The sequence below is a fragment of the Megalopta genalis genome, chromosome 17 (genome assembly GCF_051020955.1).
Source record: "Megalopta genalis isolate 19385.01 chromosome 17, iyMegGena1_principal, whole genome shotgun sequence".
In the NCBI taxonomy this organism is placed as follows: domain Eukaryota; kingdom Metazoa; phylum Arthropoda; class Insecta; order Hymenoptera; family Halictidae; genus Megalopta; species Megalopta genalis.
Genome location: NC_135029.1, coordinates 6,856,989 through 6,873,914, shown reverse-complemented (window position 1 = coordinate 6,873,914; position 16,926 = coordinate 6,856,989). Strand labels below are relative to the sequence as shown.

At 36.2% G+C, this 16,926-nt stretch overlaps 1 protein-coding gene across 3 annotated transcripts in view; it reads right to left on the bottom strand.

The window, feature by feature from the left end:
- Positions 1 to 16,926, bottom strand: part of LOC117225183 (uncharacterized) — a 154,575-nt gene that overhangs the window by 60,085 nt on the left and 77,564 nt on the right. For all 3 annotated transcript variants that reach the window (XM_033478515.2, XM_033478516.2, XM_076527239.1), the window contains one exon: positions 7,149 to 7,241. The gene's annotated coding sequence lies outside the window, so the exon portion shown is untranslated. The remainder of the gene's footprint in view (positions 1 to 7,148; positions 7,242 to 16,926) is intronic.

Genomic DNA, 16,926 nt, shown 5'->3' with positions numbered 1-16,926 from the left:
GAATAAAATTCGTGCAAAAGTCTGTTTTCGGGAACGAGCTGAACATGCTGTGCGAACAGTTTCGCAACACCTTGTAGAACAATTAACGAAACAATTACCTAAACCAACCCAATCTGAATTCTTACGGATCGAGTTAAGGAATAAAACCGCAGAACAATTCTGTGCCAATGATGCACCGGATGCACGCGATCCTTTGATCGTCCGTAGAACATCGATCGGTCTGGAACTTGGTTTTTCAGTACAGCCACGAATCGCTGAGGCTAATTCAGTCGACTCTAATCGCGTCGGTCACTTAATCACAGTGCTGTTCGTCGCGAAAGGAACGGGGCCGATCCAAGGCTGCATGAAAAACTTAAACGCAAACTTAATCCCTAAAGAGCCGACTGTAATTAGATGGTCAAGCGGACTTCTTGCTGCGCGGGTATGGAGCACCATCGATTCAGCTTGAACGAGAGCTCTGTCTACTCGCAGGATGGTCGTTAAATAGAGCTCACAGATAGAGTTTGCTTTATCAGCGGAATTCTCTATCTCATCGAGTATAATTTCACGAGGAGTCTGTATTCCACAGTCGCTTACACGGGATTATCGGTGACACGAAAATTTCGATTTTCTTCAAACTTTGCAGGTTCGTAAGAGACTTTAAACCTCGTCCCTTTCCGGGATCAATTTAGCACTATTTTCAAGTTTCAGAGTATATTATTCTGACATTTTTAGGAAAATTGATCCCAGACTTTACGAATTTTACTTTTTAAACATGAAGAATGAAATAAAAACTTAAAGTTACGTACTAAATTGATTTATCAGTACAATAATAATTATATCCGTTAAATTATAGTAGTCCTTCTATTTAATAAATAAATAAAGTAATAGTGTGTCAGCACCTCCGAGTGGTAATTTTCTAGAAATTGAAATTTAATAAAGATTGTTTACATTAATTACAGGAAGCAGATGCCAAATACGCATTTATTTCTTTTCTTAATCATTTTAGTAACTCTAAAGCAATGCAACGGTATCCTTTATTTTATATTTTTTGTTACAATCGCATAAAATCAGAAGTCTGGTAATTACTCGCTTGCTGCAATAATTTCCTTGTTCAGTACGAAACATTTGTAGACGTAGACATGAGCTTTTTCGCATAATACAAGTTATCTTACGCGCACGGTTCATTTCTTATCGTCAAGTTTCACTTCCATCGTACGCCTATAAGAAGAATCGCTAAGCGGTCGCAAGTACGGAAATATTTTAGAGACTGAAATACAGAGGGACGCGGGAGAATTTACGCCGCATAACTAAAACGATTCATAACGTATCGTAAATAATCGTTGTCGTACAAAAACGTTCTTTCATCGGTATCGAAACATCTCAATCATCCGCATAACACGACGACCAACACCGAAACGGTAACCTAAGATAAAACGGAACAACGCTACCGTGCATAGCTCCGGCTAATGCATGAAATTTAAATGAACGTTATCATTACAAGTCCGCATTCTTGCGGCACGCGGCAGCCAGCAATCAAATACCAGCGACCAGATAACCAAGACAGAAACGCGGGAGCTACTAATGCAGCCACGGTGAGGCGATACCCACCAGACGAGAGTTTTGACAAACTGCAAGCATAGAATACTTATCAAGTTTTACCACTGTTCGCAAATTCTTGAGACTGAGGGAACTGCAAATCTTCCGTCGAATTTATCGTTTTATAACCGTATTTACTGTTATTAATGGAAAAAATTCATATACAAATTTTTACGGAAATTCGCTTACATTATGAATTCGATATTACTTTTACTCTTTTGATTATTCAGTGAATGATAGAAAATAGTCGATACAACGTGTATGTATGTACACTTACAGACAAAAGTTACGGCACATGTTACACGGATTAATATTTTTGATTGTAGTAAACCTTCATAAACATAGGATACGAATTTGCACTGTGTCAACGAAAATATTAATTTTATCTTTTTATAGTTTATTAATTTTTTATTTTAATTTCATTCATTATTATTTATTTCGTTTATTCTATTTAAATTTTATTATTTTATTTATTCGTCGTAGACATAATATAAACAACTTGTTATGTGGTTCGCTCTAATAAATATTTTTAATTTAATAAGTCGTATATTTGTTAAAATAACAGGTATTACTCAAATGTAATAAGTAGATTGCGGACCTTCATGCAAAATAAACATTGTTTACATCAATTACAAGAAATAGAGACTAAACGGCAAGTTTATTCGTTTTTTAATCACTTTAGCAGATTAAAAATAATACATTGACATTTTTTAATTGCTTTAATCTTTCTACTATTTTAAATTGCGACCACCCAATTTTGCCATAAATGCATAAAATCCGCAGTCTAGTAATGTTTGTCCGTGAGTGATGTTAAGATGTATTTGGACATCCGTTCTGTTGTCGATTTCGGTGTCCACACATATTTTTGTATATCATATTACATTAAGTGTTATTTATAAAACTCTGCATTTAGTAAAGCGTATCAGTGATTAACAGTATAAATTATATTAAAAGGTATAGATAGCACCATATATAAATAATAAATAATAATTTTAACAAAACATAAAAATGAACACAATTCATTTACAAATAAAACAAGTGATATGGCATAGTAATATAATATATTATACTGCATGTAAAAAGCTAGTACTTTGTTGAAATTAAGAAACATAATAATATTTTGTTACTTTTCGTTCATTACTTTTTATTTTAACGCAAGCTGAAATAATCGATTTATGATAATTAGATTGCGGATTTTACGCATTTATGGAAAAAATGAGTACATTTAAGATAGTAAAGAGATTAAACGAATCAAAAAATGTCACTGTATCATTTACGATCCACAAAAATTATTTAATAAAGGAGAAATTTTCTGTTCAATTTTTGTTTTCTTTTCGCAATCTATGTAGATAATATTTATTTTCCATGAAAATTCGCAGTCAAATGACAATTAAACGAGATGAAGTATCACAGCAGAAACGTAAAATTCAAAATATAATTCACCGATGTTTGTAATCGACGAAAACAGATTATACGAAAGTCTTTGTACATTAATATTTTTAAAATGTCTTGTTGTAGAGGACGCAGTTAATTGATAAAAAATAGTAAGTCGGATTTCCTGATTTCACGACGTTGTAGTGTTTCTTTACTGAAAATTCATTCACCTGTTAGAGAGATCAACGAGATAATCGCTGGTATCTTCGAAGCCATAGAATAGTCTTCCCGATGAACTTTCCGCTTTCTCAAGCCCTATAGAGAAGCTTGGCCGTAAATAAATAATAGAATTTAGCCAGTTGAAGCGACTCAAAGTTGTAGAAATAGATCCGAGCACTGACCCCGCGGATCTTCGATCTGGTGCGAATCCCCGTAATTGAAGTGCCACGCGAGTCACTGAGTGTGTGTTTTTCTGCATGAGTGCTCGGCACCTATGCACGAGTCTGGTCTATGTCCACACATACGGAGCACTGTTCGACGCAGCACGTCTAACACCATCAAGAGAACCATGCTAGATGATAAATTGATTTTGACACAATAATAATTGACAGGTGCAGGAACGATTTTCTACTTGAAAAATTAAACAGATACCTGTTTACAAGATTAGAAAATTTAGATAACGCTCACATGATATACTGATTTATAAGTGTGGTAAACAAAACGATGCTTGGAAGTTTAATACTTCATTAAAAAGAATAAACCTATCGATTATATATATATAATTATACAACATAATTTCAAGAGTGCAATGTGTCACACGCGATTTGACATCGTTGGACACTTTTTATGTAGAACCGTTAAGGCTTGATGTTATTTTAATAGTTGAGGAACAATTCAATCACTGATGGAAAATATCCATCGAGCTATTCGCGAAATAGAGCCACAAACAATTGAAAATGTATTGAAAAATTGAGTCGACAGAATAAGCTACTGCTAAGCCATAATTAATGGTGATTTTTTTTTAATAAAACAAAAAACTTTGAAAAATATTAAACAGTTTTTTTTGTAGCAATCTTAAAAGTAAATCGACAGATGGCCCACTCTATAGAAAAACGATTTACATGTTCTAAAATTTGATAAACCTTAAAGTGTATTTGATCAGAAAATACGAAACACGAAAAAGGTGATCCTAAACAATCTGTAATTATCCCTAAATAACTATAAAGTTTTCCTAACAATTTAGAATCTTTTCCATTTAAAACATGCAAAAGTGATTTATTAACACATCATCCTACTTCATCACGTCTTTCCTTAGACATTTTCACATTCCAGTCGCGTTACTAATATTCCCTTTCAGCGTTCTGAACTCTTCTATAACGCAATATTAATTTACACACGATACTATTTGAAGTGGTACATGGAAATAACTCTCCTAATGATCACATTAACAGTTTTGATTGATCGCTTTCCGCAACAGGTAGGAATATACCACATATGTATATACAGTAATATACCACACATGTCTGTAAGAGTAGTGCTCACAATTGTTTAACTGTTTAGACGAGTTGATAGAAATAATTTCTAGACAGAATGAATTATTTCATAGTCGTCAATAAACAACAATGAAAGTAAAATTCCATACGTATCACTTTTTCTACAAAAGTCGAAATTAAATTAGTTTTTTCTTAAACAACTTTGTTTTCCTTGATGATATTGTACACATAAAAGTTAAATAGCTAAAGGTATTAAAATGAATGACAACTATAAAAGTACTTTAAATAACATTTAAATATAAAGCTATGGTATGAGAAAAAAATTTACTTGACAAATTATAAGAACGAATAAAGAAAAAGCAATTGCTTTGCTTCTTTTTGTTGACCAATTTATGTACACGACATGTATAATTCCTTAATTGACAATTAGTCATATAGATCTACTGTTTCCTGCCGCTCCATTCATAAGATGTTTACTTGCAAGCAGTGAGATTCATCAGTGCCATGTGAACATCGCTCTATGATACGTAATGCGTCAATTATGATCCAGACGTCACGTCATACTGTAATAATTGCAATGCTAATATGGATAATCGAACACGTGTTGTCCCTGATGTAAATATTAAACCAACTCCCAAGTAATGCCCCGTAAGTATTAATAATAGTAATTCGATGTAGCTTACGACGCGTATAGAAAAGAATATTTCAAAGTAATCTTGTTTAAAAACATATGCAATATATCATATGTTCTCAATATTTTGTTCCGCGATTGCACGTTCAATATATATCTATTTTGAATTAATATTATTTGTATTTATTATATTTATGATATGAATACAAATATTACGCGAGGGGTAGATATTTGCCGCGAATGTCCTTGAGGAATCTATTAAGTACGTAGACAAATTGTTAAACGTTTCATTACTTTAAATTTAATCAAACCGATTTCATCGAACACTAATCGAAAGCAATAACTCGTGTATTATTTTGTTCGTAAAAATTACAAAAATGATAACTTGAAATCAGAACTGTAATTTTATTGTTAGACATGGTTTAGTATTAACTTGAAATTTTAGTTTCTCTACAGGTGTCTCTACGTTTACATTGTATGCGATACCGATCCGTTAATGAGCGCTCCAAATGTGGTTTTGACACACACAGACTCGGAGTCCGTGAAACCGCAGTCTTGTTGGCATTACTGTCGGAGGTGGTCAGCTATAAATATGTTAATAAAATACAATTATGACAATGGTGTCGACGGTGTTGCACGGTTTCCTGATTTCTGCAGTAATTGTATTCGGCTATACCTCTGTGAATAATGTAATATATACGTTGCAAATATTTTGAAAAATATCATTACCTTTATCGATAAGAGTTGTGTAATTATGCTAAGTAGCCGGAAGGAGTGACATTAATTACTGCAGGCGTAATTAAAGTTAATCAAATCGTTTACCTCTACTGTTTCGTGTCCGCATTTTATTACTACACCGATTACTTTACATAGCTCTCCGTGCCTACACAGCTATAAAATGGACTAGATAAAATTTCCATAAATTCCAGTGAATTCCAATGAATTTCACAATTTCGCAATACATAAAATCGTGTAGGTGAGGAAATGCTTGCCCTGCATGAAAATGTCGAGTGACATCAAATGTTATGGATGATTTAAATGATATGTATATGCGTATAAATAGAGTGCGAATTATTTGTGAAAAATAAAGATTCTCTATGTTGACTGTAAGAAACGTAAGCTTGACGATAATGTCTTTTCTCATCCAATCATTTCAGTATATGTTGTAGCTACGTAATATAAAAATATTCTTAAATTTTTGTCCTCTGTTCGTTTTTGTGTTTGCCTTTGTAATTTTCGTCAAAAATGCATAAACTCCACAGTTTACATATACAGTAATATATATTTTATACTAATGTTGTAATAAAAAGTGTGCTGTAGTATATAATAATAAATTTGAAGATTTTTAAGATAAAAAATTAACACTTTATTGTAACACTATTAAACATATTACTTTTATAAATATTTCCTGAACGAGTTTGTACTCATCCTTCAATAGGGTACTTATAAGCTTTTTATAAATATTTTTTCCAATTACATTATTGCTGCAGAAAATGTTCATTTTGCATTAAGTTCCGCGGACTATTTATTATAAATATATATAAAATATATATAAAATATATAAAATATATAATAATATATATATAATATATAGTATATGTATAAAAATATATAGTAGTATATATATAAATATATAAAATAATATATATAAAATATATATATATATATAAATATTTATTATAAACTATTATATAGTTTTTCAGTGTGTGCCATAATTTTTCTGTATTTCATTTTATCCTCGATTGTACGCGTTAATGTCATAAGATCTATTGTGAAATTTTTATAGAGTGGAATCGATAAGTTTTATTTCTGTCGTTTTGTAAGTCTATGTCCTCGGCAACCCCTAAGTGTGTGGTGAAACACGGTAATCGATATTCTTCGCGAATCGCGAAACTCGATACTCATTGCATATACGATATACTGTAAAAAGTGTTAAAACTCTGCACTGGTACCCATGTTTCGTGTCGCAATGTTTATTTCAATCTCTTCTACATTTTTTGGAGTTAGATATTGACAACAATAACGTCCATGGATGAAATGCATTAATAATGTTATACATGAAAAGTACTCACAAGCTGACTTCTATTTCGAAGGAAATCCAATAACCAGCAGTTTATAGCATCTTTAATAGGTGTTCTTGTCCTACATTTACTCTGGTAATAAATCTGAAACACAATCGAATTATTTCCCATAGTAAATTTGTCGATTATTATCGTTTTCTTATTACTATTACAGATTAATGTACCGTAACAAAAAGATGCAAATAGATCTTTTACACTCACTTTCACCCTTGCATAATATAAATTGTGATATAATTACAGATATTTAAGTTATTCTTACTCACTAGTTTCGTTTAATTGCAAGATGGTGAATGTATGCAAATATATGTGTGTGTGTGTGTGCGTGTGTATACAAGAAATACCTTACCGAATTAGTTCTAAACATAGAAAATTATAGCCAGCTCGTAACTGTGTAACGCCGTCCTCTAAATATAATTGTAAATATAATTTATGAGCAATGCTGAAAAAATAATACATAATTTGTAATTTCACTATTTATAAAAATTCACGAATTAGGTGTATTTATAAAGAAAATACAACTGTGTCTATAAAACTACATGTTTAAATAATTTGCTTATTTTATTTAATTTTTTAACGCCTTCTTCTAGTTTCAATGCATCTCATCAAAGGTTTAAATTCTTAAGCTAAATATTAAAGTGCACTTCAATTTATTATAAAACAGTTATTCCAGCTTAAAATGTTATTCTTAACAATAATTCAGGGTAATGGAAGAACTTCCTTCCGAAATTAATGATTCTGAAACTTCATGTTTTCATTATATTTTTATTCACTTGTTTTAAAATACACTTCGCATCGTCCACGAGCTATACTATTTTGCGAATCTCGAGATCCGAAATAATTTTTCTCTGACTTATAGTATTTCCATTTTATATAACTTACAAGAAAGGGTTTTTAGACGTCCATCTCCTTTGGATATGTTATAGAGAACCAAAAAGTAAGGAGTAAGTATTTCTTTTATCGGCCCGTTTCCAAATTTAAGGGGAGAAACCACTCCTCCAAGTTGATAAGATGGAATACGAAAAATTATAAACCTAATTTATGGTATATCTGGGTGGAGGAATACTGTTCTTGTTGTCGATCACCCTTGACACGGAGTAAACTACCCCTCATTGTTTCAGTGCACATTTAAAGGACTTGAAACCTGCAGGAAGTTCATATAATCTTTAACAAATCTTAGTTTTCATTCTAACAAATTATTATGCGGTAACAAATTAGTGGATTTATGACCTTCAACCCTAACTAAGAGATAAACCACTCATAATTGTGATGAACTACATTTGCTTTAATAAGGTGCGAAATTTTTGTATTTCTTTTCACTGCTGTTTCAATTTGGGTTCACAATTGAATGGTGTTTCATAATAGGTACTTTTATCTTAGGTGAAACACGAAACGGCGACGCTATTAGAAAAATGTAACAATACGATTACATTATTTAGATCTTGCTAAAATTATTCAAAACGGGAATAAATATTTATGCAGTTTCTGTTTCTTGCAACCAATGCACGAAATGTTTATTTTGCACAAAGATCCGCAGTCTAGTTATTACAAACTATGTACTTTGATACGAGGGTGTCATTAGTAAATTCGTAGTTGAGCGACTTCCCGGAACAACTGCAAGCTTTTGAAGTGGTCAGATATTTGAAATAGGCTTGTCTGGTCGAATTGAGGGGTTATTCGTCACCCGACAGGGAGAAAGAAAGCCCTGAATCGGTGAAAGTAGTGGGAGGCCACCTAGCAGTCTAGAAACTATCTCCGACCTAACTACATATACATGGATGGAGGCCGGTGCGGCGTAATACCGCGTTCTTTCGACTTTACGCGACCGATGCGACGGCACGCCGTGGAACTCGGCGTTCGCGCGATCACAGCGCGCAGAGCACGGGGAGGGTAATAAGAGAGGGAGGAAAGTAGAGACGGGACCAAGAGGGGATTGGCAGTGCGACAAACGCTACGCTGGAAATAGCCACTGAGGGGTAGAGACTCCGAGTTATAGTTAGCTTCTCTTATAGTTAGCCGGTGACTAGTTCTCCGCAGAATGCGAAATGGGTCTCTCTCTTTCTCCTCGCTTTCTCCGTGACTTTTTCCCTCCTACCTTTCCGGCAAACGCTTTTGTATCTCTTATCGAATTTACAGACGTATTCTTACGTTGCTTTTTTACTTTCTGACGCGGTCACGTCTTCTTTCGCTCCTCGATCTTAATCGTTCGCCCTTACCGCATCGGTCCACGGTACCCTTCTGTTTCGAGCTGGTTATTTTGCCTGCGCGTTATTTCTGCACAGCAGTCTGCTGCATCGGGATAGTAGACGGTCTTCGAACATGTCTTGGCCCAGACTCCATGAACGCCGAGCGACGGAATTTTCAGAAAAAGAAGAGGCACCGTTGGTCGGGTCGGGAATGAATTCCGGCGGCACGCACGGAACGGTATGGGATTTATGTAGGATCGAGAGGGGTTGCTGCGGAACGAGCTGTTATGACCGATCGATATACAGATTGGTAGCGATGTCGTTTAACATGTTATCGCTACAACGATCGAACTCGTCGAAACGACAACTTCCAGATTCTTTGTTTTACGATTGAGTGAATTAGAATGATGGTGGCGTAAGTCACATTTTTCTTATTGTTTACTAACATGTATATTCTTTGCCGATCGAAATGTTTAATAAAGATAATTTAGAGTTAAGTTAATTTACAGTAACTTTATAATTTAGTCCACTTGTCTTTTTAACATTTAATTATTGAGATTGCACCGATGATTCTGTAATAGGTGGTCATATACAGGGTGGTCCGCGCATCTCGTGCATCTCTGTAACTTCTAAAATATGCATTGCACGAAAAAATTTTGCATACAAAAGTTGCATGGTTTAAAGGGGTACATTATGTAGTCCATTTATTTTTTTTATAGGTGGAGGCGCAACAAAATTGATCCATTCACTGATCAAAATTCGTCTTCTTTTATCCAATTTTTAAAAATATGAATTTATATACTTATTTATAAAATAATTCGAAGAATTAGTCTTCATTAATCTGAATGCTCTAAGAAAGTTACAATTTTGAATAATATGTCAGCTCTCTCTTATTATTTATATTTCAAGCTGCTTATGTTCTCATGGCCGAGTGTTGGTGAGCCATCCTACGATTTCTCATTCGAGTTGAGTGATCAGGAAAGATAATCGGCTGACAACCAAGAAGCAGTTTTCCCGTGCGTGACTTCCGCCGGATTCGTGTCGACAACGCTTCCATTAATAAGTAGACAGTCGCGCATATCCATCGACGTTTCTCAGACGAATTGGCATTAAGCATACAATTCGCATACGTGTGCTCGACAGTAAACGCACTCTGCATACGGACGTAAGTATGTTACACCAATATTTAGATCGATTTCTTAGGACCGAATGCCAACTTGCTCTAAAAAGATAGGAGAAAGTCGGATAGAGTACCCGGTGTAGTCAAGAAAATCAACTACGCGAGGAGACGCATGCGCAGGGAATCCCGCACAGCGGCGTAGGGCGTCTACCGGGCGAACATTACAATTCTGGACTACGATCAGAGAGGGGCCCTGCGTCGTGTCACCATCGTAGTTCAGAATTACAATATTCACCCGGTAGACGTCCCACGCCGCTGTGCAGGACTTCCTGCGCATGCGTCGCCTTGCGTAGTTAATTTTCTTGACTGCACCGATAGTTCCTATTAGCGCGCAGTGGCACCGATCGCAATTCTAGCTGGACAAATGTTTCGAAACGAACTGTGTCACAAGTTTTACTCTCCGAATTCGTCCTTTTGCAGACTATATTCACCTTTTTTGCAAAATACAATCATCCTTTCGCAGGTTACATTCGCGTTTAAATCAAATTCATCTTTCTGTAGGACATCTCGAAACAAACTTAAGCTTTTGCAAATCAAATTTATTGCTCGAATGTCTCGAGAATATAATACATCTTCCCCGAATTTATGCGAATTTCCATGCCACGTGGATTTATTTTACGCAAATGAAAATCGCGTACATAGTATATTGCAGCGGTGCAGCCCGAACACGGGCACCACTAAAAAGTTCATCGTCGAAGATTCCGAAGTTACAGAAAATATACGATCGAGACTAGCGCCTGGGGCCAGGCGGATCGTTAAAGGCTAATCCGCTTCTCTAATTATGCGGCCCTTCCGACGGGACTTTTACGACGGAGAAAGTTCAGCGCGGCGGGGCACAAAGTATCAAATATAACGTACAAGCGGCGTGTTTCGCGACAAAATAATTAACCTGGGAAAGCGGTCGCGTCAATTCCATAAATCCTCCCTGAAAGGATACGAATCGTGACTCGCATCGAATCCCCGCTGCCCGTTCGCGGCCAACGCCAAATTATAAATAGATTGAACTATCCCATTAATCACCGTCAATAGAGCCGTAAATTTCGCGTGGTAACTGTTCTCACTTTACCATCTCGCTGCGCGATGCCGCGCGGAGCCGCGCGGACCGGTGCGAAGCTGTGCGAAGCGGTGTGAAGCGGTGCGCCGCGCCGGAGATGGAAAAAGTGTCCGCGCGCGAGGGATAGGTTTGCAGTTTGCAATCATCCACGATTTCAGGATCCGACTGACTTCGCGCGGCAGCGTCAACAATCTCAGATTGGACGCCGGATAGTCCGGCCGTGTTAAATGGTCGGCGCATCTATCTAGATCCGAAGTGCCTATTTCTGGTAAGGGGAACTAGCGAAGGCCGTCCCGGCGAAAAACGCGGAGCCAGCGATCAACGTATTCTTACGTTGCCGGGACAAAAACCGTGGATTCCTGTTAGACGAGTTATCTCCACCGTGTATTATGTTTCAAGCGTTATTTATTGGTACAGGATCGTTGGCGTCTTTGTCGCGTTTATCGTCTTCCTTCGTCAGTCTGTATTAATATTCAATTTATGCTCTACCCTTATGTACTTTACGCTCTATCCTTAATGGCTTCCATGTTAGGTAATTATTTATGGCAATAATTAACTCGGCCGCCGTTTCTCTTCGCGTGGCGCGCGTTCTAGTTCCATTAATTGAATACCGATACCTCGCGTATGATCGCGTTGCAATTACAACCGGACGAGACATATTTATCGGATTCGGTTTTAGTCAAATACGTTAGTCGGTTTGCTACTTAGGAGACAGAGCGCACTCGAAAAATTATCGAGCCATGTCTCAAATTTGGAAAATAATCTATACATTATATATTCAGTTCTGTGCACACTTGTTTCCAATTAGTCATCGGAGCAGAAAATAATTTTTTTAGCGCTTGTGTCATGTCTTCGTTGATGTCGATGACACATGTTCTTTGATTAAATCTTTCGAGCTCGTGAAAATAGAAAAAAAAAACATATTTGAAACGTTTATTTTCGATCTAACAAATCTCAATTTTTTTTCAAAATAATTTTTGACATTGATTTTTGATTAATGTAGCCGTTTATTTTGAAAGTGGCCTAAATCAATTTATTTTAAAATCCAAATATTTAAGGATTTTGCGTTTTAATAAATTTAAAAATATTGGTAACCGATAACGTGGCAGTATAATGTTTTATATATATTAAAATAGCTAGCTCGATGTTTTTTGGAAATAGACTTAGGCCTCTTTCAAAATTAACGGCTCAATTGTTGTCCACAGATTTTGAATAATAACACACGCATATTATTATATTACATTTTAATAAATTATACAACGAAAAGGAAGATTAATTATAGTAACAATGACAAGACCACAAAATCAATAATCAACTCTTAATTGATTAATCTGTTGGTAAATTAGAACCTGTGTAGAGTACATATCAATTTATATTGTCTTATAATTGTTGTAACAATCTGCTTGTAAGTATCACGAAGATTTAACACATCTACGATATATAGTTACGCGTTCTTGCAACTTAAGTAGAAGAGCTAATTTAATTACTTTTAATTAAATTAAATTTAATTTTAAAACACGCAGTTAAGAATACATAGTGCTGTTTAAGAAAAGTCAAGGCGACCTCAGTTCTTTATTGAATAAAAATACTTCTCGAATTTCTATTATTTCTCTTTATTCCCATCAAAGTACCGAGTAACTTTCGTTCGAAACATTTTCTGGTCAGATTGCCCTAAATGCCTAAAAAATCGTATCGATAAACGTTTTAGTTCAAAGTTTAAAAGTTACGTATCGCTTAATAAATTCATTGTCCTATTGTTGCGATGCCGCCATTCGACACGATTGCTTTTTTATCGGTGGAGAACAAAGATCCGAGAAAGCGAACGAAAATGATGGGGTGTCCGGTTTACATGAAGATGGACGCGTAAATAGGAGCGGAACCCGAGCGGCGAATAAATTAAGTAAAGTTGATCGTTGAAACTGTGTTACCTTAACATTCATCACTTTCAGCGGATTTCGAACCGTAAGGACTCGGCTGGAGAGGCCGCTACTTATGTACCCAAATAAGTGTTTACCGCAATCGGGGGCCCCCTAAGGATTTCGCGGCGTCCACCCATTATCAGCATATTTCAGGAGCTTCTCCCTCGGGACATTCGAGGCCCGTGCCTGCTAATAACACGGAGCCGACCGCGCGACCGACTGCTTGCACCTACACGCTCGAGACACCGGCTAAATGAATGCAGTTGCTTATAGCTACTGGATACGAAGATTACCATGAAGGTAATCCTGATCGTACGCCTCTCGAAAGATTCCCCCCCTCCGGCTAGATTTCTACCCGCGGGTCCGCCTTATTTTCTTTTCTTTCCTTTCCTTTTCTTCTCGTTCCCCTCTTCTTTTCTTTCCTTCCCTTTCCTTTTCTCTTCGTCTCGTTTCTTTTCTTTCGTTTTCTTTCACTCCGCTACCCAGCCCCGGACCTGTGCACACACCGGCGCAGCCTCGATTTTTATGAGATGGCAGCGCCACGACCACTGACAATCAACGACGTAATTGTCCGATAAAAAATTCGCTTGAATCTGATTTGTAGTAGCATTCCTCGGTCAATTTTCGTTCGATGCAATTTAGAAATGAAGAAGAAACTCGTTGTACCGGTTTCAACTGCTGATTTAATAGATACAGCGACGTGGAGATTCAGGCTTCGGTATATGGCGAGCATCCATTGCCTCGAACTTCGACTCGGTTTTCGGTGTTAGGATTCAAATTGTTCCATATAGGGTAAGAGTATCACTTATCGACACATTGGGCATCATTTTTCGTCCGTCTATATACTTTCGGCTCAAGTTTACGCAGAAATTAACATTATCTTGCATCTCGTTTTGTTTACTTTTCTATTTACGCAGCTTACGCATTCTAGTTACGCAATTTTCGAAACGTTGAAGGCTTAAGGGATATGTTAATGTGAACTTTTGAACAAGTCAACTGTTTTTGCATATTCTTAGAGTACATAGTTTCGAAAATACATCTCTGGAGCCTTACATGCGAACTCCTAAAATTAACGAAGTTATGGTTGTTTGAAAGACGCGACGAACTTATATCATTGTTGATATACTAAACTTTAAAGGCATTTTTCTGGGAACTATGTTTTTCAGAACAATGTCTGATTCTAATACCTGCTATAACCAAATTCGTGCTAATCGAGCAACTTTCACGTTTTTTTATTTCAAACAAGTAGAACGGCCGGAATCGTGGACACCGTGAGACCACCATTTTTGAAAGTGACTATCTTTGAGAGTGTTCAGTGCCACTAATTCGAATTCCTTTTGTTCTAAAAGATTTTAAAACGTCGTTGAAATACGAACAAACAAACCTTGTCAATTTTACTGCAAAAATTATAATAGATTCTTCGCAAAAAGTTCCCTAACAAATTAAAAAAAATACGCACTTCACACTAGGATACCCCCTTAAATTTGATATGAAATTCATTGAAAATAAAAATAATATTTAACGCCCGGAGACGCCAGAAAAAAAAGTCTCCTGATCAGCTGAAAGTTAATTTCATGGTTGTGTGCGTGTCACTCTGTTCCTTCTTTCTGAGGCACGGCCTCCGTCGTGGTTCAGCCACGAGTGCAGGTCGTTCTATTCGCAAAGGAGGGCAGAGGAAGCAACCGATTAAGTTTTTGTCCCCCCCCCCCCCCCCGAGAATTAGAGGCCGAGGAGCCCGATGAAAAGGGCCGAGGGATGCTGGAAGGAGCACGGAAGAAGAACGGAGAAAGAGAACTGGATAGGAAAGAATGAGCTGGGCCCCATCGAATGAACCAATTCGTGCACCTGTTCGACTCCGGCCGTTGCCGGCTCGATTCCATATAAACGTTAACTAGCGTGGTTGTCACGGAACCCAGACGGGAATTATCAGGCTTCGACCGGCCGAAGCCTTTGTTCTTCTTTTCCTGCCGACTAGTTGGATCCGATCTTCCCTTCCTCGATCGATTGTACGCAATTCATTATAGGGGGAATTGCATTAATCGTCCTACAGACGGGTGGGCGCTACGAGATAATGGTCACAACACACTAATAATTTCCATGAACACACTAGATAGATTCTATATTGTTTAATTTTTCTTTCTTTTCTTCTTCTTACTGTTATTATTATTATTATTATTATTATTATTATTATCACCATCATTTTTATTACTGTTATTATCATTATTATCATTATTATCATTATTATTATTATTATTGTACGCCTTCATGACTTATAAAATTGAGTTGATATTTAAAGAATACAGAACGATGCTCGGCATTTTGAGCATCTGCAATAAAATAAGGTAAATTACACCGTTTCTGTATTCTTTAAATTTCAATTTACTTTTTAATTGTCAAGGTTATCTCAAGGTAATCATATTATAGGCCATTGAACTCGTCTTGACGCAACCAATAACACCGAACTATAAAAGTAAACGTTAATGTCCAAAAAAATGTCAGCGACCTTGGAAAGGTCAATAAAACGATCTTGGTGGAACGATTCTTTGACATATCTCTCGCATAATAGTAGAAATAACTTAGATGTTCAATTTAAGTAAATCATCCTCTGTATTTCTAACATAAATATGAAAGTAGTTATCAAAATATTAATTCTTTAACTTCTAACACAAATAAAAAAAGTAATTATCACACTGCTTATTACGATAGACCCGTAAATGGATTCGAAAATATGAATATTGTTGCATAAGTGGCCCGTTAATGTATAATTTTCTACATAACGAGTTACTTTTATACCGAAGAATTTTTATCAACTTAAATCAGAAGAACGTCGTTTAATTAATAATCTGATAAAAGTTGAGACAGTCCTCGTCGCATTCAGAAACCATGACCTTTTCTTTAGAAACGATATTGTCAATTTTCTAATCGTTTATGAAATGATGAACAAAATGATTGAACATGACACGTAACAGCAATCGAAATCAACGAAAAGGTTTATAGCTCGCGGTATGTGAACAGGTGCGAAAACGTTATGGCATTAAATTAATGTCAGCAAAAGTTACTGTTGCTGTACATTCGTCGCTACCCGTGTATCGCGATATCACGAATATCTCGATACCATGAAATATGATTTACCGCAACGCGCAGTGTTTAACATACGCAAAATTATATTCCAATGTTTGCCTACGTTTGTCAGTAATTAATCTCGGGACGATGGGAGTCGGGACAGTAATCGATTCACCCTTTTAAATCGTTCTGACGTGGAACATACACTTAGCCACGAGGCAGTGAAGCTGTATTTTCGCTGAATGAACATTTCTATGCGGCCTTTTATCAGACATTAGACAGATTACGTGTTTCGATAAATCATTCGTTTCCGCTCGAAACGCGCGCCGATAGGACAGTCTTTCCTGTTATGGGACTGCCGTGCGTACGT